The following is a 23,463-nucleotide window of genomic DNA, read 5'->3' on the forward strand; positions in this document are numbered from 1 at the left end:
TTAGTCATAGAAATACATCTATGTGTTGCAGAAGTTCATAGAAAACTCAAGGGTAGAGGTCTAGGCTTGTTATTGCTCATCTGTGGGCAGAAATCACAGCTACCTCAGAGAAGGTGAAGGATAAAGGTGCTACAAGTGTCTCAGTTAAGAACAAAAGCAACGCCCTCCACTAGGCAGCAAAACATTCACTACTTAATTCTGAGATACCATATTATAAACCTGTGGATTTGGTTTTTGTATGTAATATGTGATTAACTATGTATCAATTCATTTGACTGCTCTCTTATAAGCTATTGCATGCTCAGAAATATCCCATGTCTTGGCTAGGAGCTCATTATAAGGAACTGATAGAATCTAGGCTTGCTTCCTGAGGGAAGGAAGTGTTAGAACTTGGTGGACTGATGGTGTATTTGAGAGTGCTATAGATGTTAGCCTTCCCACCAGTTGTCCATGAAGAGAATCAACTCCGCTCCAGGCAACAAGTTTATATGGTACCAAGGTGAGTGTGGCCCTGCTCTCCTGGACTTAACTGGAGAACAAACTGTGTGCATCTAAAACCAAAACAACAACTGTTGTCTGTTGTAATAAAAGTTTGGACAGAGACTGCACAGTCTAAAAGGAAATGATGTTTATGATAGAACAGCAGGGAGGGAGGGAGGCCTGTAATATGACAAAGAGTTCACAATGACCTTCTTCTCTTACATTTGTTATTCATGTAACAAATGCAAGCACACCAAAGCTGGTGTTCCGGGTTTTGATAAACTGAAATATAAATGATTGTTGATATAATCCTAAAACATTTAGATGCTATCATGTAGGAAAGAGTGAAATGTCAGGGGAATGATAATTGTTGGATAATTACAAGTACTAAAATCAAAATAGCCGTGGAAATAAGATGAGAGCAAAGGAAATCACATCCAGTTGTAGAAGTACACCCAAGGCCTCACTGAGAATACAGCTTTTCACCAAATGGCCTGTGTTAGTTTTCCATTGCTGCGATAATGTGTGATCAGACCTGTTTTTCTCTAAGACAAGATAGATTGATTGGCTGAATGCTGTAAAAGTCTGAATAACCAAATGAGTTTCATTAGACTAAAAGCTCAATGTCCCAGAGGGACGTTATGCCTTCACCTTGCCCAGCTTCCATGGGCAGCCTACATTCTCTGCCTCTTGATCTATATGCAGAATAGGAATTTTACAAAGTTGAACTCATGGAAACTTAGTTGGTTGTTGGGATAACCCACACATATTGTATCAACTGGCTATGAAAGTGTGTCCCTGTATTCTCAACTGTTAATTGCTATGCCTGTGGCTCCAGGTTAATAGGATATGTAAATGTTTGTCACTTCTTTACCTACCTTCCCCAAAAAGGCAAGCTGCCCTGGTGAAGGTCACATAGCCCTCAATGCCAACTGGATGAATAAGGACTGTGGCTTTTTGCATAATAAAGAGCTGGTGGCTAGAGCTATGGCAGAAGGACTTAGAGAGGGACAGAGGCAGAAGACAGAAAGGAGACTAAAGAGAACAGGGAGGTAGAGCAAGTCATGTGGAGAGACAAAATGGTTGGGTTAAGGTAGGGGCTGGCTGAGGGACTACTGCAGCAAACAGGCCAACAGCCTTATACTATACAGATGTCTCTTCCTGTCTTTAGAAGATGGACCTGTCTTTAGATGTCTTTAGAAGCAGGACCCCTAAAGTCCTGCAATAGTTTGCAGCTAACTGAGGGTAAAGGGGTAAGGGAAGTAGGAGCTGGGGTTTGTTCATCAAAGGTACAAATTTTCTCATAAACAGGCAGAGTGCTTGGAGCTTATGGCATAGGAAGTGACTGCAGTCAATAACAGCATTGCATGACTCAAAATAAGCAAGGAAGTACATTTCAAAATCTCCCTAAAAATTATAGGTTATCAAGATGATGGATATGTTAATTAGTTTGATTTAATCATTCCATATTGCACACATATATCAAAACATCATGGCATCCTATAATGTATATTATTTATGATGTGTCAAAAATAACGTAGGCATCTCTGCATCCAGAGGAGATTTGTTCCCAGAGCCCCTCTGGGTACCTACATCTGTGGGTGTCACAGCCTGGCCATGAAATTCAACAGCATTTACATATAGTATCACATGTTACCTTCTCATGATTCATGTAAGTGCTATGGAGTAATTGTCATATTGAGTACACGGACTCAAAGGGCTATATTCTTAAATGCTATATTCTTAAAATGCTTTTAACTTGTGAGTGGTTAAATCCATGAATGTGGTACCCGCAGTGAAGGGGGAACTATATGAACAAAAACAGGGGCTGGGGATGTGGCTCAGCGGTAGAGCGCTTGCCTAGGAAGCACAAGGCCCTGGGTTCGGTCCCCAGCTCCGGAAAAAAAGAAAAAAAGAAAAAAGACATTCCGTAAACAAAAACAACTATCTAAGAGAAATGGTATTTGTACTGAAAACAAGACTGTAGCGTTGAGAGCTGTCTTTATATCTCTGAGGTTCTATAAGGAGATCCAGGTTGGAAACAAAGACTGGAGTGGAGTACAGAACCAGAGGATTAGATAAGTTCATCTAGTCAGGAGAGTGAAGAAACTGATGTGCCACAAATCCCATATAACTGGTGAGGGACAGAGGAAAGACCTGGGAATGCAACCACACAGGAAGTGTGAGGGACTCAGGTATCCCGAAAGCCAAATGAAGAAGGGACAAAGGCAGGTAAAGACGTGCATCAGGCTGATGGGCTGAGAACAGCAGGGCCAGTGGGAGTTTGGATAGCCAACTATTTCGAGAAGTTTAACTCCAAAGAACAGTTACAAAACAAACAAATAAAGCAGTAATAGGACCCAAGTGATGTTAAGTAGCTTTTTTTTTTTTTTTTTTATAAATGTGCAAGAGATGGAGACTACAAAGACTTGGGACAATTGATCATAAAGGAAGGACTGACCAGGGAAGTGGAAATGGTGCCCTTGAACAGACAATGGAACCTATCTTAGGGTACAACGCAGTTCACATCTAGGAGCATAGTGGGAGCTCAGTGAGAAGAAAGTGAATGAGGGAGGGAGGGAGAGAGGGAGGAAGGGAGGGAGGGAGGGAGGGAGTTGGTAAAACTGAGGGCATCTGGATCTTAGGAATTAGTAGGAGACCTTTCCTACACCCATCCCCCCTCCCTGACACACATATGAGGAAACAAAACCATTAGCTGATAATGAGGACATTTGATGATGCTGAGTTGAAAAGACATAAGGTACTTACCTGGGAGCATGGGAAACAGATGAGCCCAGAAATGCCACGTAAATAGTTGGATTAATGGTTTAGTTTAATCACTTTTTATTGATTTAAAGTGAAGAGAGTGAGCCTGGTAGGTGGTCATCTACTGCCAAAGGCACAGGTTTGCAAAACCTATGGCGGGCTTTGGCAGGCAAGACTGTATCGACTTATAGTTGGAGGTCACTGGTATTTTACTCTGCTCTGTCTGTACTAAAAGGATGGATTGGGACTATATATATATGACTTTTCAAAGATAGACAGGCTGATTCCAAGAGAGCTTGATGCATTTTCACCAAACCTTTGCTAATTTTTAGAACCCTACCTCACAGAGACCATAAGGTTGATGGGCTTTGCCAAAAATGATAGGCCATTGATGGGAGGATGGACTCTGAACAGAAAGCAATGGTAAAAGGAGAATCCATTGCCTAAAATTTAACAACATCATTGATAGGAAGGAGAAGTCCTTGGTCCTTCCAAGGTTGGACCCCCAGTGCAGGGGAATGGGGGGAATGGATGGGGAGGGGAACACCCTTATAGAAAAAGGGGAGGGGGTGGGATAGGGGGGTCTTATGTCCGGGAAAGGGAATAACATTTGAAATGTAAATAAAAAGTACCCAATAAAAGAAAAAATATTAAAAAAAAAAAAACAACTTCATTGAGAGATGAGACCAAAATTGGTAGTAACATATTTACCAATAAGAAGGCATACAAACAATTTCACTCTAGGAGACTGCTTAAGATCTTATCAAAGTAAGGTGCTTGGCTAAGTTAAGAATCTATCATAAAAATAGAGGGGTGATTGTTGACAGGATTGAAAGCAGTAGGTATCAAAACATGTTTTCTCTTAACCTATAACCTACCTTCATCCCATTTCTCTCTCTCTCTCTCTCTCTCTCTCTCTCTCTCTCTCTCTCTCTCTCTCTCTCTCTCTCCCCCCTTTCCTTTCCTTCATTTCCCCTCCCCTCCCTCTGTCATGTTTTGTTTTGTTTTTCCAGATGGTTATACTGTGTATACTGGCTATCCTAGAATTTGTTCTGAACTCACAGAAATCTGCCTGCTTCTGTCTCCCAAATACCAGGATTAAAGGTGTGCGGGACCCTGTAATTATTCTTAAGGCAGTAAGGTGATGGTTCAAATCTTGCTATTACATCACCTTTCAACTAATGATCTATTTATTTGAAATGGTATAATATGCTTGGGTGATGACTCATAGAGCAAAGTCCCTGACACACACATAGGAGGACTCTGGCTTCAATCTCCAAAGTCCATGTAAATGCCATATGTGGTAGCGTGTGTCTGTAATCCCAGAATTACTAATGTAAAATGGATGATAGAGACAGGAGAACCTGACTCATGGTCCTGCTGGCTCTACATGCACAGTGCAGCACAAACAACCTAGAGACCCTGTCTCAAGCAAGGTGGGAAGCAAAGACTGTCTTCTGGGTGTCACGTGACAGCTATATCGCAAACTCATCTGTGCATAAATTACAGACACCTATCTACACAAAAATAAACAAATAATTGAATGAAGCATATAATGTGTCTTTACAGTAAGTAGCTTGTTTTTCATAAGAACAATTCACTTTTGGAGGCTGGAGAAATGGCTCAATACTTAACAGCATTGCTTGTTCTTGTGGGGGACCTGGGTTTGGTTCCAAGCACCCACACAATGGCTCTCAGTCATGCATAAGTCCAGGTCTAGGGAAGCTAAAGCCCTTTTCCTACTTTCTTGGGTATCAGGCACACACAGGAAGCTCATATGTACTGGCACACACAACATTCACATGAGTAAGAAATAAATAAGCAATAAAGAAGAAGCATTCATTTTCTTTGGGTGGTCAGTTATTTGTAGGTATACAGCACTTTGGCAGAATTGAATCGTGAGTCATTTACAGAAGAAACACTCTATAACGTCAGTCTGAAGATGGACTTGGAAAGATGGCCACATGAAACCTAGGGCAGTTTCTCCATACTGACCCTGCTCCACCCAAAGAGGGGTGTGTGTGTGTGTGTGTGTGTGTGTGTGCGCACACATGCGCGTGTGCACATATATGTGTGTATGTGTATATGTGTGTATATATATGTGTATATGTGTGTATATATATGTGTATATGTGTGTATGTGTATATGTGTGTATGTGTGTGTATATATGTGTGTGTTTGCGTGCATGTGTATATGTGTATATATGTGTATGTGCGTGTTTATGTGTATGTGTGTGTATGCATTTATATATATAGTGTGTTGTGTGTGTGTAATGTGTGTATATGTGTGTATATATGTGTGTTTGTGTATGTGTTTGTGTGTATGTGTATGTGTGTGTATGTATATGTGTGTATATGTGTGTATATATGTGTGTGTATATGTGTATGTGTATATATGTGTGTGAGTGTGTGTATATGTGTGTATATATGTGTGTTTGTGTGTATGTGTGTGTATGTATATATGTGTATATGTGTGTATATATGTGTGTGTATATGTGTATGTATATATATATATGTGTGAGTGTATGTGTCTGTGTGTGTATGTGTCTCTGTGTGTGTGTGTATGTGTATGTGTGTGTATGTATATATGTGTGTATATGTGTGTATATATGTGTGTGTATATGTGTATGTATATATATGTGTGAGTGTATGTGTGTGTATATGTGTGTGTATATGTGTATGTATATATATATGTGTGTGTGTATGTGTGAGTGTATGTGTGTGTGTGTGTGTGTGTGTGTGTGTGTGTGTGTGGTGTCTCCCATCCAGCATCTCTGCTTCCTTCTTCAAAAGGCCTTATGCTGTGGCTTCACACATGCATGCTACAGGAAACCATCCTTTCAACAGTCTAAGTAGCTAATGCAGATTTTAAGCCATAAGTAAAATTTAAAAGTAGCAGACACCCTTATTTTCTATAAATTCTGATCAAGCAATTCATAAGTAGGACACAGGTAGAGTGAATTCACACAAAAAATAAATGTTTGACTATAAACGACAGAAGGAAGCTGTCCTTAGATTTTAACACATACAATTTTATTGCACCTTGTTGTATTAGAGTTGATACTAGTTTCCCACTAATTCATCTAGCTGCCCGTGGTGTCACATCTACTTAATTCAAATTTACATCCCAAGGAAAGTATTGGGTCTTGGACTAAAACACTCATGTAAAAATTGAGTGGTCTTTCCATAGTGAATTGTGGCACAATGGAGATACTACATGCCTGTTGGCCTCACAAATATCTCCTTTTCACCTCTTATAGCACATGCATGTCAACTACAGATGCTGATGTCCCTGGACAGAAGAAATGAGTTTCACTGGCTTATACACTGTGACAAATTTGGGGCCTGCTTTCAATACTCTAGAAAAAATGAGACAGGTAGCCTCTGAGAGGGTCCTGTGGCATAGGCAAGTTCCTTTGTAATGTTCTACAGGATGTGTGAATGTCAGGATTCCGTGTGTGGAGTGAGCTGAGACTCAGCTGGGTCCAGAGGAGAACAGGGTGAGTTAAATCAACAAGACAGATTCAAGCGCGAACCTCTTCTCAGAACTGAAATTTCTAACAATGTTTCTAAGTCCCCTATAAGAAGGAGAACATGGCCCTTCACTGTGCTTTAAACGTTGTGTTTGCTGTTACATGATTAGCTAGCATGCGGTGACTCAGTCAGTGGATGGGACATTTATCTCTTTGAATAACTTGAGTGGTCATGTCTCCACCAGCAGTCACTGCCGTCTGTGTATGATCTGATAATTCCCTCAGAAAAATGGGCCTTCCAGGTATGGCCCAGATGAGGCCCAGGATGTGCCCTCAGCAACTAGATCATTACAGAGAGCCCTGCAGAGGGAGGTGACAAGCCAGTGATGCCAGGCCATGCATCACGCATGCACTGGCAGTGAGGGAGTCTTCCCCCCCCTCCCCATAGGACTGATTTACACCAAGAGAAGCAACCTCCCAGGTGCTGGAATTTATACCATGATTTTTCCACAGCTCCCACAGATACAAGAATCTTGTCACAAAAGTCAGGAGCAAAGGAGACTGTCTGACAGAGGCGGTTGGGAGAACTGTGCTTTCACTCCTCGTGCTTGGGAATGCAGAAAGCATTTGCCTAAGGAACCCTGGCATAAATTCAAAATCCAGCATGTCTGGTAATTTCAATTTTTAACAGCCAAGTCCTTAAAGAGAAGCAGGACTGGACTCAGGGAAGAGAAGGAAGGTAAATTTCAGATGCAAATGACATCTAGCTGTGGTAGGCTGGGGAGAGCATCTTAAGATGAATACACCCTTCCCCAGAGTAATTTATGGTGGGTCACTGCAGGCTGTTCTCTGGTCTGGGAGAGTTCTCCATGCAGACCCTGGGAGTGATGAGGACACTGTCTGAGTGTCAGTAAAGGGTGTCCAGTATTTTCTTTTCAGAATTTGCCTCATTAAGCCTAGTTTTATTGTTCACACAAAAACTGCAGCTGGTGGCTCAGGACGCTAGAAGATGCTTGGAGTCAGGGCTAATTAGCCAAATTGTGAAGTCTGGGATGATTCATACAGCAAGCATGCAGGAAGCTGAAATATTGCCCCAGGAGGAAGAATAGCCATATCCTCTGCAGGCCAGAGGGTGGTGTGACTCAGAGCCTTCTCTGGACCTTCCAGCTGACGGCCTTTTGGATCACCATACAATAGGAACGGTCACATAAGATTCAGGAACACAGGAAGCACACTGGGGACCTCCATCAAAGCAAAGCAGGAGGAGGCTGTGTGGAGGGACCCAATACAGAGCAGGGTATTCAGAAGTCTTATAGGTATTGTTGGCGCATGCTCATTAAAACAATAACAAACAAAACCAATAATATTCCCTCATAGAGAAGAGCAGAGTTCTACCCAAATCCCAGCAGAAGCAAGCCCAAGCCAGCAAGACAGTAAATGGACCCGGTCTGATGTTGAAGTAATTGGTAATGAGCAATATAATTTAATAAAATATCAGACACATATTATCAACTGAAACCAAAGCAGAAAGAAAAAGACTGTGAGCGCAGTGTGGGAAGTAACTATAGTTGATTAAGCAGCAGACTTCCTCTGTTCAGGAGGTTGAAATGGAAATCTTAAGTAAAGGAAGCCACTCTGCCCCTCTACAGTCAGATGTTCAAACAGAGCCTGTGGCAATCACCCGTACCCTGCGGGATGCTGGAAAAACTGAGAGGTTCCTCCTATATCGAAAAAACCCCAGACTGAGGTGCAGTTCTCAGAGTTACAGGAGAGGGTGTTCCTGGGAGGCATTTAGGCAGTAGAATCATCGCGCCCGGTAACAGAGTGATGTAAAGACCGAGAAGGAGAAGACGAGGCTCACTTGGAGTGTCCTGTACAAGTATGGCTACAGTGAGGAAGAACAGAGTTGAGAGAGACTACCCAGTCAGGACACTATTTGAGTTTTCAACAGCCTAATTTTAAATTTAGTGCTCTGGGTGTGGTGGTGTGGTGGTAGGCATCAGCATGGAGGATACAGAGGCAGGGGGATCACAGCAAGTTTGAGACCAGATTGGGCTACATAGAAGCGCCTGTCTCAAAGAACAAACAGACGAAATGAAGCAAGTGGCCAGGCTGTGAGATGGATGGATATGCTTGGTAAGGAGTTGAATTATACTGTACAGTGAGCTATTAGATAGCAAGATAGAAGAGAAAGGGCGGAATGAGAAAGCAGAAGGCATTTCTGCTAAGGATCTGCACTGTTCGGCGTGGATAGATCTGCCTTAGCTCTCCCACTTCTCTGGGGAATTGTGTCCTCTACTCCTGGTCCCTGAGGGAAGGATAACTCCCTGGCAGTGGCTTACCACACATCCTTCCCACAGATTGGATCGGTGTCTACTTCTTTTCTCAAGAACACAGATTGCCCCCAGTGCCTGACTCTGTATCACATCCCTCCACAGCATCCTGTTTCTCTGCTGTGAAACAGGGAGATCAGAGTAATTACTTAGCAGGATTGCTGTGAGCGTCAACTGAATCCATTCATCCAGGGGCTTCCAATAATGCCTAGAGAACAGTGACATAGAGAAGGCTAATTTAGTGGGCTCCAAAGACAAAAAAAAAAAAGTACAAGTTAACCTACACTGGACAATAATCCAAGGCCATATACATTATAGGAAGTCAATACAGAGCCCTCTGTCAAATACAACAGAAGGGATGCCCAAGATATATACTGCTATCGATCCTATGGCCATGGAGTTAACACAATTAATTTATCTGTTTATAAGATGAGTACTTTTCAGATTTATGCATTCACTGTGAATGTTAAAGGGATTGTTTCTTCCGGTAGTTAGTGGATCGGCAGCACAGAGGGCCTGTGTAACTGTGGCACTACATTGAGCATCTCAGATACGTTTCCCTGAGAACACTATCTGAAGTTTTACCTACTGTTAATTTTAAAGATTGTGCTGGGGACTTTCGAATGCTTGTGCATTTCAAACAGGAATCTTAGTATTGAAATCCAGGCTGGTCTAGGACATAAGATCCTCTCGCCTCTGCTTCCCAGGTGCCGGTAATGTGGAGATGAGACATTTTGATGACATCTTAGGAAACTTGCATAACACTATTCTAAGGAGGAAGCTGTGTGGTTGATTTTTGTAATGTCATTTGGTTTTGTTTGTGGGTTTTGTGGCTCTGAAGGCCAGGTATTGACCCAAACATGGGGGGTTAAGCACATCCCTCTCTTCCTCTGACCAAGCTAACCCAAATATCTGCGTGCTTTCCCTGTGATTCCTAAAACATCTGTATGCGTCTCTAATGTTTCCTTAGGACACATTTCAAGTATTTATTATTCATTCATTTATTATTCAAAGCTTTTGGCTCCTGACACTAAAATGGCATCCTTTCTATATGACTTTCATGTGTTTGATATTATCATTAAAAAAAACATTTTGATAAAACCATAAAGCCTTTTGCTTTTTTAAAAAGTAATATGATCTAGTATTTCTAGATATTGTAAGCTGTGTTAGGTATTTGTCTTCCGTTCTTTTGCCATTGAAAATGATCGCCTATACGTAAAACATACCATGTTTTGACAATTCCGATGCTTTTCTACTCTAGTTCTCCAGGAACATAAGGATCTTAAATTTCCCAGGCTTAGTTTTCAAGTCCTCTTCTATCTGTTTTCTAATGTTTGGACAGCAAAACTCATTCTCACTCTTTTACATATTTAATCTCCCACTTACGGTTTATCTACTTTATTTTGTAGACAGAGTCTCACTGTGTAGCTCAGGCTGGCCTAGAAACCACTACGGAGATCAGACTGGTTGTGAATTAACAGAGATTTCCCCATGCCCCTGCCTCCTGAGTGGTGAGATTAAAAGCTTGCTCTATTTTTTTTTTAATGTAAAATACTCAGTAGGTTTCGTTCTTTGTGACAGAGAGCATTGGCTGCCCCCCCCAAGTTATTACATCATGTGATTTTCCAAATATGTGAAGAATTCTCTTCTCCAACAGGAAAACAAAGGAAAAGAAGGGAGGAGAAGAGATAGAGGTAGAGGTGGGGAAGGGAGGGGTCAGAGAGGTAGAGGTGGGAGAGGCAAGGAGAGGACAAGCAAGCCCAAAGGTGACATAGATCCCAACAAATGCTCCTTTTGCTGATTGCCCAGGGGCCACCAATGGTCATCCAAACTTCCACCCTCCCTTCCTCTGAGTATTTCTCTTTTCCAGCATCGCATACATTCTCGAGTCCAATAGCAACCTCCCAGCCCTGTCTCCATGTTCTGTGTCTCTGCTGCAGCAGCAGCAGCAGCATCCTTACCTCTGTCTCTCTGTTGGCAAAGTCAGTTATGTACTACCCTTGGCCACCCTGTCTGCCAGGTTCTGATTCTGCCCTTTCAGCAATTACAGCTTCTGCCACTGTTGTTCAGAGACCAATACTTCACAGAAACTAGTATTTCCCACATGGCAGTGTGCAGATATAAACTGTCCTGAGAAAACTCAGATTCTTAGAAAACTCTTAGATGTATTCCTACCAAGTTCCATTTGCCCTAGGTTAGTTTTTACTGCTATGGGTGTTGGACTTTCATTAGCACCAGAACAGAGCACCTTCCCCATGAGCTCTCTGGAGACAGCCCCTTCCCTTCTTTCAAACAATGACTTCAGGAGGATACCTCTCCTCCTTAGTCCTACTCTTGGCTCTGGGCACAGAGCAACCTCTAAGGAATTAAAACAGATATTTCAACGTTCAGTCATGTAGCAGACATAAAAAAGATGCCTGTAAATTTTTAATTAAGACTTGGAAAGTGTTGATCTGAACAAATTTCACAGAAAGAATATCTAAAATTTATTATTTTATATATTTCCTTGCTGTAAATGTATAACTCTTATTAATAAGAGCTTATATGCCAAAACCTTTTGCTTTGGTTTTAGTTGGTAAATGTTTTTAGTGTGAACGCTCCTGATCTGATGACATGATTATGAATTAAAAATGTATTTAGTATACCAGACCTACTGAATGCCCTAGCTCAGGGGTGCAGAAACTCGAGCGCACTGGCTTTTTTTCTCCTGGTCACATGACAGACTACAAGACACATTTCATACTGCCACTCAAGAGTGTATAAGTACCCCTTACCACATGTGGCCCGGGAGAAGAGTAAACTTCAGAGCTCATAGCTTGGAATCTACTGAACACATTGCAATTTTAATCCCATGTTTAAAAAAAGAGAAAACAAAGCGAAACAAAACCCAAATTGAACCTGAGGCCAGAGTTAAGTCAGAGATCATTGTTACGGCTTCCTTATTTAATCAAAGCTAAAGCTCTACAAATCACCCTATCCTGTTACCCATCTGGGGATGTCTTAATACCATCCTTTCCATTACATGTAGAGAGTAATCATTTGGGTGAATGTCAGTTAATTTCTTTAAGTGTTGTAGACACTATGACAGCACACACCAGGCATTACCGTAACACTGTGAGGGCTGTCGTTGTCAAGGACCAGCCTCAACTTGGAAAGGGGTTCCTGAGAGAAGGGGTGTTTGAAAGTGGCAAAACAAATAACTTGAAGTCAAAATAGGAGTTACAAGCTGATGAATTGTGTTCTACTTGAGACAACTTTCTAGACAGCTTTCTCTTGAATTAAAATTTCTCTGGATAACTTATCTCTTGCAGACCAGGTGCAGACTTATTTACATATCAATTCAGTCATCCATCCCAGGTTACCTTTTGATTATCCCATGAATCAGCATCCCATGACCCCAATCTTCTGATTCTTAGAAAGAAACAGCAAGCACATCGGGGTTTTTTTGTTTGTTTGTTTGGTTAGTTGGTTTTTCTTTTTTAACATTGCAAAAGAATTCAGAGATCTGCCTCCCTTTGTTAAACACAAACAATAAGCTAGCTGGGTAGAAGCCTGCCCTGAAATTACCATTCCTACCATGTCTAGGCCTGGACTTAAATTCCCTCTGTCCCAGACTGACCTTGAACTCAGATTCTGTCTGCCTTTTTATCAGCCTGTCTTTGTATCTTTCTGACAAGTTGACTCATAATACAGTTGCATCTATTCCTTTAGATCTGTGAAGCTCCTTATACAATTAATACTGCATTCTTATATTTTGCATAATTGAGAAATTTTATAGTTTGAACTCATATTTTTAGAGTTCTTTTCCTTAGCCTTGTTGTCCTGGAGGTCTCAGCAGTCATCATTTTGCCGAAACATTAGTCACACCCATGTCTTCTGGACTTCTGCTGTCTCTGATTCTCATGGAATCATTAACCTTGGCAAGGAGAATAATTCCTGAAGGAGGAACATGAAGTAATCATGTCCAACAACCATCTACACTTGTGAAGGCCCATGTCCTGTTATGTCTTTTCCAGAGGCATGGATCATCTTGTGACATCCCTACCATGGCCAAGTCAGATTTGGCAGGCTATGACTCTCAATGAATACATTCCTTTTGGGACGTACTGGGAGGACACACAGCAAAACACAAGAGCATTTGAGAGTATTGGTATGTGTAGTCTTGCAAGCCACTTGGAAGGTAGCCAGAAATGAAAGCTTGAAAGTCACTTAATGTAAAAGGGTAAGGGGGCAGGACCACAGATAAGAGTTCTTTAATAATTCACAATGACTTTGAAAAGTGGCTTACTCATTAGGATATGGGGACAGTGTGAAGGAAATAATGACTATCCAAAACAGTTATGAGTCTTCCTGTAGTAACAGCTTCAGTGGTGAGCAGCAATCAAGAGCTTAGCACCAGCTTGGAATAATGTTTGTACAAAAACATATATTTGTTACTATAATGTCTGCATCACAATTAAAACCCAATCAACTCAACCAAACCTGCTATGTTAGAATCAATAGCTTCTTTGAAGCCACAGTCCCATTTAAATAAGGTTAAGATTCATATGCAGAAATTTGGTCAGTTTAATTAAGCCTCCAACTTTCTCAAATGGAATTACAAAAAGGTAAAATTGTGTTTCTCATAGAGATGCAGTACACTGAAATCACAAACACTGAAAGGCAGTTAGGAATATTTAGTCCTGAGGTACTAAGGATTCCAGGCATATCAATCAAAGATTTGTGGATGTGTGTGATGTCACCAACAGCAGCAATTATAGGCTTGATGAGGATTTAATCCTCCGTCTCCATAAAGCCAAGCTGCAAGTGACAAGGGGTAGTAGCTTTTCCTTGAACTCTTCAGGTGTATTTCCTGCCAACTCAAGAGCTTCTGGGGTGAGATATTCTACAGACACACACCAAACAGCGACAGTCATGTCCTCACCGTGGTACCTTGATACTGTCTTTGTTTTTGTCTTGGATTTTTTTAGAGTCCTTTTTGGCCTTAGCATCAACAATCTCAGCTACACTGAAGCTCTTATAAGCTAGGCAGAGATGAACTCAGGCACTTGGTGAGATCCCAGCACCCATTCCTCCCCAGTACCATGAGTCAATCTGTTCAATCCCTCTTCCTAGATTTTAAAATCTTCCAAGTCTTACTCTAATGTATTTCTGATTTCTTAGGTTTGGTTTCTTGAAATTTCATACACACACACACACACACACACACACACACACACACACACACACACATATATGTATGTATATATATATATGTATGTATATATATACATATATATATATATTTGGTGGTATGCTGTCTTTTCTGCAGAGACTGTCTTCATTTTAGAGTCCATTAGGATATGGGCTTGATGGGCAGACATTGTGGACACAATACCTTCCCACGTGCCATCTCCCTGCTGTGTTCCTAGGCCCAGAATCTCCCTGCTGTGTTCCTAGGCCCAGAGTCTCACCTTTTGTTCTACTGCTTGGCCCAAAACAGAGGTTTAATAAATAGCTCTGGCCAGAACTGACAAAAAGCAGCTAACCTAAAGGAGGAAGGATTTGTTTTGGCTCATGTATTAAGATACAGTCTACTACCAAGGAAAGGCATGGTGAAGTGTGGAGCTGCTTGTGACCAAGAAGCAGAGATGGAAAGTTCAGGTTCTCTGCTGGATTTCTCCTCTCTGTCTGGAACTGTGGTCCATGGTATAACACCATAGACCTTTATTGTGGTCATCTTTGCTCAGTTTAACCCTTCTGAAAGCTCTTCACGGACAAACTCAATGGTATTGGGATCCAACTCAATCAACATCAAAAGGAATGGTTACACCAGGTGAAGGGTTAAGGTGAGCACCTAGAATGGACATCCCACTTCCTTGTCTTGCTTGCATGTGTATAGGACCAGCCCCCCTACCTTGTTCATGTCCTATGCTCTTGGCTCTATCACACACACTTGTGTTATAAGAGTATCTCAATGTCTCTTAGTCTCAAATGTGTTAGCCATTTGGTTGTTGTTCCAAGGTTCGAGAAGAGGATAGTTTCTTTTCCAATGCCAGTGTTCTGATGGCCTTCAGCATTCTAGGTGACTCATGGGAGAAACACTTCAATTTCTGCTTCTCCCTCACTATGCCCTTCTCTTTTACATTTATCTAGCTACTTGAGCCTGTACATTATAAAATCTCTCCATACACATGGGTTCTATCAGCTATGAATAAAAATACTGAAAGAAATCAAGTTTGCATTGAGCACATTCAGACTTCTTCCCTCTGATATCCTGACAATTGTTTCCACTGCATTTACATGGCATCAGCCATTATATGCAATCTAGGGATGATTTGAAGTATATGCTTGAATTAAGCATGTGCAGGCAATATATGCAAATACTATCATTTTAGAATTCCACGTCAATATCCTTCAATCAAGAAAGATACCACCTAGTGCATCAGGAAAGGCATGCATTAGGGCTGTGAGGTAGCTGATTGTATTGTGTCCACAGTCAGGAAGCTAAGAGTCAATAGGAAGTGGGGTACTAAACCCCAGAGCCTGCCCTCAGTGATCCACCAAGCCTCTACCTCCTAAAAGTACAGCCTTCCAAACCAACACCACAAGCTGGAACCAAGTGTTTAAGCATGTGGAACAGTGAGGGGCATTTCTCAATCAAATCACATGGGCAAAAAAATCAATATAACCCCCAAGAAATGGAATGAAGGAATTATATAAGAATATATGTTTCCAAAAATATTTTTCTATCACAAATAGACTGTTTAAATGATTAATAGATTAACTTCTACAAAGATATTATATGTGTGGGATATATTATTAAGAAAAATCAGTACTATATAGCTAATTATATATGTATAATCAATACATCCTCTTAATATTTTTCTTCCCAATAGTTAGCGTGTTCAGTAAACTTCTATTATTAGGCTGTTTTTCTCTCCAATCTTAAAGCATTACTTAAATGGAAAACAGAATATAATCTAATAATAATTACATCACACACAGGCACACAGACACACACACACACACACACACACACACACACACACACACACACACACACATCCTTATATATCCTTATTGATCTGTAAGCAATGGTGTGGCAAAAATCACTTCCCTGCAAGATTTCCTGCCATGTCATCACAGTCAAAGTAGGTGCGGCCTTAGCTCTTGGAAAGGGTTTCTGGGCCTCATGTTCACTGTTAAGCTGCTGTTCATTTTCATCCTCAGCTGATCCTGCAGAAGCATCTCCTATCAGCATGACCTTTGTTCAGTGTAATCTATGACATTTTTCCAGCATGTTACAACCTTTGGAGAGTTCACTTCCAAGCCATTCGTGACTACCTGTGACTGTTTTCCTACAGGACCTGCCAGATTGCATCATCCCAACACACTAACTGCTAAAGACACAAAAGTCTTCCTCTGTAGCAATTTGAAAATTATTTGATTCTATAAAATCCCAAAATGGACATTCTAACATTGATAATTAAACAGAAGTGATATATTATTGTTCTGCTTCTACAGAAGTATAAAATGAATTTGTTCTCTGATCCAGAATTCCATTCCAGATGTTTATGCTGAGGAGATCTTTGGCCTACTGACCTAAAACAGCACTCAGCATTGGAATTATGAGGAATAGTCAGGGTGGATCAACAACAATGACACCTAATCCACAAAACACCTTAGAACCTTAAAGCCTGGGACTCTTCGTTCTCAGTTGAAATATCCAAAGAAGAAAGAGTGCCATCTCTTTGTGGGTTCAAACCTGTATTTAGTGCATGATCCTGGAAGGGACAGATAGCTTTTTCACTAATGACTCCACCCATGTTCCTGATCTATAGGAACAGAGAAGAATGCTAACCCTGTGTGTAAAATGTTAAGTGAGTTGGAAAATGTCCAGTTAATGATTCTACTACTACTATCATCGCACCTAGAGTTTTCTCATTATGTTATAAAGATGACATTTATCAAAACAGTTATCAACAAGGGTCAGTCAAATGGTTTATTGATAGCCAGACCTTGAAATTCCATGCTTATTTAGTCTAAGGTAATCACCTTTAGTCTTAGGATTTTAGTCCTAACTCCAATGGAAAAAGATTCCCACATACCTCTGGCAGAATGAAGCAGTGCCTGCTATACAGAAGTTTGCTCTCATTCAATATGAAAAAACAATTCATAAAAGCAATCATCAACAGAATGAAAATCAGTGGCTCTGGTCAAGAAGAGTGTGTATACTTGAATAGCAATATTATTTTATTAAACTTTTCTAGAAATTTTATTTTCATATACATATACATATACATATACATATACATATACATATACATATACATATACATATACATATACATATACATATACATATACATATACATATACATATACATATACATATACATATACATATACATATACATATACATATACATATACATATACATATACATATACATATACATATACATATACATATACATAATTCAACAAATACCCTATATTGGCCTAGATGGCCAATGCTCTTTTAAAATAATATTTTTTAATTCTTTGAGAATGTCATATGCTAGATTTCGATCACAGTCACCCTCCTCTCCCAGACTAATTCTCTCTACCTCCATTCCCTACCAACCAACCTTTAGGTTTTCTTCTTTCTTTCCTATCAGGACCCATTTTGCTGTCCCACTGCTCTTGAAAGTTGGGCCTGCCTTGGTGTGTGGTCAACCTACCGGGAGTCAAGTCATTAAGAAAAACTGACCCCTTTTCTCCCAGAAGCCATAAAATGCCAATAGCTCCTTGGCTAGAGGTGGGATTTTATTCCCACCTCCCATGCAAAATGTGGAAATACATTGATTTTTCTATACATATTTATATTATAAATATCTTTTAATCAGTTGTTATTTTAGTAGATCTTTTTACTGATTTACATGTAACACAGTCTCACTATTCAACATGAAGGATATCTGTCTCAACTGTCTTCAGAATCATCTCTTATCTTCTGCTTTTCATAACTTGGGCTTATGGAATTTTTTAGGGAATAGTTGGTATGAAACAGAAACACAGTTGAATAGTTCATTCATCATATACAATAATGTCTGCTATAACTACATAAACACATGAGTCCTCCTATTGCAAATAGATATTAAAAAAGAAAAGACTCTGGAAATAGAAGATACTAGTTTTCAAGTCAGTGCTTCCCTGAAGACTTCTTCCCAATTCTTTAGCTAGAGGATAGGTCACCCCTGGCATCCCTCAAGGTTGCATGAGTAGATATGACTGTGACTACAAAAGGATTCCCGGAAGAGAGCCACCAAGTCTCTCTCTGGAGGTCTGGGTTATACCTGGCAGTCTTACCAGACAAGACTTCTAGCCTTTGAGAATTGCGATAGAACTTCCTCAGATTGGATGGAATCATCAATCAATGTAGTAAGGTCCTCTGGGACTCCACAGGCATCTGATTTGGGAACTAGAGTGTCTTTCTAAAATAAGGGCTAGTCATCAGCCTTAAAGACAACAGGAAGTGTCCTAGTTAGGGTTTCCATTGCTTCAAAGAGACACTATGACCATGACCAAGTGAACTTTTATAAAAGAACAACACCTAGTTGGGCCTGGCTTACAGGTTCAGTGGTTTAGTCCATTATCATCAAGGAGGGAGAGCATGGCAGCATCCAGGCAGACATGGGGCTGGAGAAGGAGCTGATAGTTCTACATCTTGATCCACAGGCAGCAAAGAAGAATTGTCTCACACTGGCTGGGGCTTGAGCATAGGAACCCTGAAAGCCCACCCCTACAGTGACACACTTCCTCCAGTAAGGCCACACCTACTACAATAAGACCACACTTCCTCATAATAATATTCTGTATGGCCAAGCATTGAAACACATGAATGTCTGGAACCAAACCTATTCAAACCAGCACAAGCATGTTAATATAGTCTTAATGAAGGCTATTGGAGAATAAAATAGAATAAAAATCACGAAATTACCTCAATATTAGCCCTATTATGTGAAAACTATAAAACTGTTGTATATTTCACATCATTAAAAGGAGATACAATTTTGTGAATTAAATAGATACTACACTTGATCTTAGCCAAAAGGCCGAGAAGCGATTTGCGAATTAAATAGAAATATCATTAGGAATGTGGAAATGTTTAAAAGAGTCAAATGGCAAAGTTAGAAGCTCAGTGTTCAAAAGCTGTGAGGACAATGACTGGATGGTTTTAGCCTCAGGCTGTCTATGGCTAAAAACTAATATTCATCAAATTTATACAGATTCAAAGAGTTTTAAAATGGCAGGAGAGAGGGTAAAATAGACAGAGGGAAAACGGTTAGAGTGACAGCCTTGTGAGATAATATCAACACCTCACCAGGTGTACAATCTGGATTTCAGAAGAGTACACGATGACATGCTGTTAAAAATATAACAAAAACTTCCCCAAATTGGTCAAAGAACCATCAGTCTAGAGCAGTAAAAATATATCAACCTGAAGCAGGAGGGAGATGATTAAAACCACTTATGTGTAAAACTGAAACTGACAAGACAAAAGGAGAGACTGCGAACCTCGGAAAACACTAGCATCGGTGTAGGCTTTAAAATGCTTGGGAAAACAGCTATGTCTCTGCTTGTAACCCCCAGAATCCCGTGTCACCAACAGCTAATAAGAAGCAGACGGTTATAATCCAGAAAACCAGAGTACCTAGACACCCAGAACACAGGCTGCTCTCCCAGAGGTCTTTGGTTCCATAACTAGCATCCACATGGTGGCTCACAACCATCTCAAATTCTACTTTCGAGGGATCTGATTCCCTATTCTGGTCTCCATGGGCAACAGGAATGCACATAACACACCTGCAAGCAAAACACTCATGCACATGAACATTTTAAAAAGTGATCAGGAGTAATAAATAACTTAATGGTTTACTTCCAATTTCTCAGGAAAAAAAAATGAGGAGTCAAAACCAAAATCAGCAGACAGAAATAATAAGCTGAAGGGCAGAAATTAATGACATGGAAATTAAAGGGATTGTGCAAAGATTGGATGGCACAGAGTTGGCTCTTGAAAAGATAAACAAGGTCATCATAGCTTTAACCAAGGTAACCGAAGTTGGGAAAGACCTAAGAAACCCATGTTAATAAGGTTAGGTTTTACAGATCCCAATGAATTCAGCAAAATACTAGGGGACAGGGGTGGGGGGCAGTGTTTGAAGATCTGTATTGCAAAAGAACCAGAACTCTAAAAGAGATGGATAACATCCTTGGCAGTCGCATGAGACTAACCAGGGAAGGAAACATGGATGATATTAGAAGTTGGAAAAAAAATCTTTCATGCTCACGATCAGCCATATTCTTATTATGAAACTGGATATATTACCAAAAGCCACCACTGCATTGTGAATACTATGTTGTGCTTAATAGAATTAGAGAAAGCAGACCTAAAATTGACAAGCACAAAAGACTGCAAGTAGTCGAAGCAATACTTAGCAAAAAGAATAATTCTGGATATATCACAGCGCCAGTTTTCATTAATCCTGCAGAACAATCAGAACAAAATCAGAACAAAAATAGCATGGTGCTTGTGGTTTGATTGGGAAATGTTGCTCAAAGGTTCTGATATTAAACCACTGACTCCCGGAGGTGGTACTATTTCAGAAGAGCATGGGCCGGTGGGAAGAGGTAGACTTACTAGAGGAAGTGCATTTCTGGGGAGGGACCCTGAAGGTTTGTAGCTTGTCTCACTTCCTGTTCAGAACTAATTCTGGCTATATTTTCTCTCCTTATATGGAGTGTGTGCATGTGCGTGTGCATGTGTGTGTGCATGTGTGTGTATGTGTAATTTGTGTGTCAAGTCCGGCAGCTGTCATGAGAATGCCTTCCTCAGTGGAGTCTCCTTTATTTATTTACTTATTTTTTTGAGAGATCTCTCACTGAACCCAGGACACAATTTCGGCTGACTCACTGGCCCACCAACCCACTCAATGGCTCTTCCTTCTGGGAGTGCTGCCAATCCTGATTCGGATCTTATGCTTAGCCACAAGCACTTTATGTGCTGTGCCCTCTCAGGAGTCCTCCCAGGACCACTTCCCTGCCTGCCCTCTGTGGGCTGGGCCTCTCCAGGTTCACTTCCGGTCTCTCTTTCTAACTTTCCTCCATGGTGCTTCGGTGCGGTTGACGAGTGCCTGGCAGATCACCAGAAATCTATCAACACTGCTAAGGGAAGGGATTGTTGCACCTCCTTTCTTCAGCTCTGTCACTAGAGAAAAAGCAGAAGCAGCTGTTCATGCCACAATATTACTGCAGCTCTGGAGCTGTGAGAAAGGCTCCCTCCATCTTCACATCCATCCTCCAAACCCAGGAGAAGGGAGTCATGATAGTCTCAAGGGCATTTACTAGGGATTGACAGTTATTTCCACTCTGACTGGTTATTTAAGTAATGAAGCAGGCACTCTGTGTTTATTTAGTGGGCTCATTTTATTTTATTTTATTCTTTGCTTGGGGATGAAGTTTCAGTTTTGAGAAGGAATGGTTGGGCATTGCAAAAAATATATGGAAGGTGTTGTTGTTGCTGTTGTTGTTGCTGTTGTTTTTGCTTTAATAATGAATAGGAATTTGGCAGCCATACAGGGAAAAAAAGGAAGGAAGGAAGGAAGGAAGGAAGGAAGGAAGGAAGGAAGGAAGGAAGGAGCAAAGGCAGAAAACAATATAGTAGAGTCTAGGAAATATGGTAGCAGAGAAGAGATTAAGACTCTTACAGACCAAAGCACTTGGTTTGCATTTAAGTTGATTCAGTTGTGATGTGAGACCTCAGAGCCCTGCACCATAACATGCAGCGGGACATGCCTGCTTCGTTTGGACAAGACTTCTGGCTTCCTTGTGCATATTTGAAAGGGAATAGAGAGCAGTGACAGTTTGAAGCTAGCTTCACATGAGAAGGCTATGATCATAGCCCAAAAGATCTCAGAAAATCCATGCCCAGCAGCCTGGGGAGCAGAGAACAGCTCCAGGGTACCCAAGTTGTTGCTGATAAATGTGAGTGACAGAATAAGTTAGCTTTGTATAGAGTGGGAGGTTGGGCACAGTCCATGGCAGTCACTAGGGACAGAATCAAACTTAGATCACAAGTAGAGAACACACACACACATACACACACACACACACACACACACACACACACACACACACACACACGCCCGCACGCACATTTTTGATAAGAGCACAATCTTGTCCTTTCCTTCAATTTTATGAATACCAACTTCATTACATCCTAATTATATGTTATAGAGGTCCACACACTGTCCATATAAACATTGTAAATGCATAAGCCATACTTACAATAAGGGCAGTTCACTTTGATATATTTAAAAATGTATCAAAAACCATAGCTGGGAATTTGGGGTAATTTCTGTCAGTACATTTTCCTCCACAGTGAAGATAAAGACTCACTTGAATTGTAAATGAACCCCATAGACACCTTTTCCTAATCGTCTGAATGTTAATGATGCTAATGTAACTCTTTCAGAGAACAGAAAATTCAAATCTATGAAAATCAAAAAAGCCAAGGCACATTTTAATTATTCATGAGCTGCATTTATTTATATTGTGAGATTGCACATATTTCCTCCCACAAATCTGTTATTTTAAATGGCTTTTTGTTATATCAATATTTTCAGTTAAAAGTTAAGAAACATTTAAAAAATATGTGAGACGGTCTTTACCCAAAAATATTACCCACATCTGTTTCTCCAAGTCACTTCTCATATTTTAATCTCCCATCCTATGTATTGAAGAGAGATGAGGCCATAGGGGATGTCTCTCGCCTTCTGTAGGGACACAGCTCTCAGGACCACATTGTCAAGTTGGGTGGTTTACAAAGCATATGGTTAAGATAAGGGGGCCTCTCTGGGGCTCTACCACTGCCTGGATTTGCCATAAGACACATTGGCTATAAAGGTCCATTTTTCCATTCTTATATAATCATTTGTACTAATGCATAAGAAGTGGGGGGTTAGAAATGTACAGGTAGAATAGCTCTTAAGGACAGGAAGGTATGAGGAGAAGGTTTATAATGTGATGATAATAATGATAGCGCCCAAGAATGGATTTCCAAACATTGCCAATTATTACGTAAAATCTGGATTCTAAGATACATGGCAGACTAAAGCAGACTCACGATTAAAGTAAAAGGACAGAGGAAATTCTACAGCTTAATAGTGTTGGGCCCTGCTGCTGAAGGCCAATTCCCCCGTGTCCACACAGCTCTCTTGAGCTTGGTGCAAGATGACATGGCTTCTTCTTCTGTACCCAATCTGGGGAGCCCAAACCCCATATCCTCTACCTGCAGCCTGTCAGGTATCCTTGGCAAGATTATAGGTTCAAAGTCCTTTCCTCTGAAAAGAATTCCTGGAATGCCTGTCCATACAAAGCAGGCATTCTTTC

The 23,463-nt window shown here is 40.7% G+C and overlaps 2 pseudogenes; both read right to left on the minus strand.

Annotated features, from left to right (window-relative positions):
* Positions 1-23,463, minus strand: part of Actb-ps4 (actin, beta, pseudogene 4) — a 75,021-nt pseudogene that overhangs the window by 24,231 nt on the left and 27,327 nt on the right.
* LOC120100334 (U2 spliceosomal RNA) lies at positions 19,015-19,139 on the minus strand (annotated as a pseudogene).

This window comes from Rattus norvegicus, chromosome 1, assembly GCF_021556685.1.
Source record: "Rattus norvegicus strain SHRSP/BbbUtx chromosome 1, alternate assembly SHRSP_T2T, whole genome shotgun sequence".
NCBI lineage: Eukaryota > Metazoa > Chordata > Mammalia > Rodentia > Muridae > Rattus > Rattus norvegicus.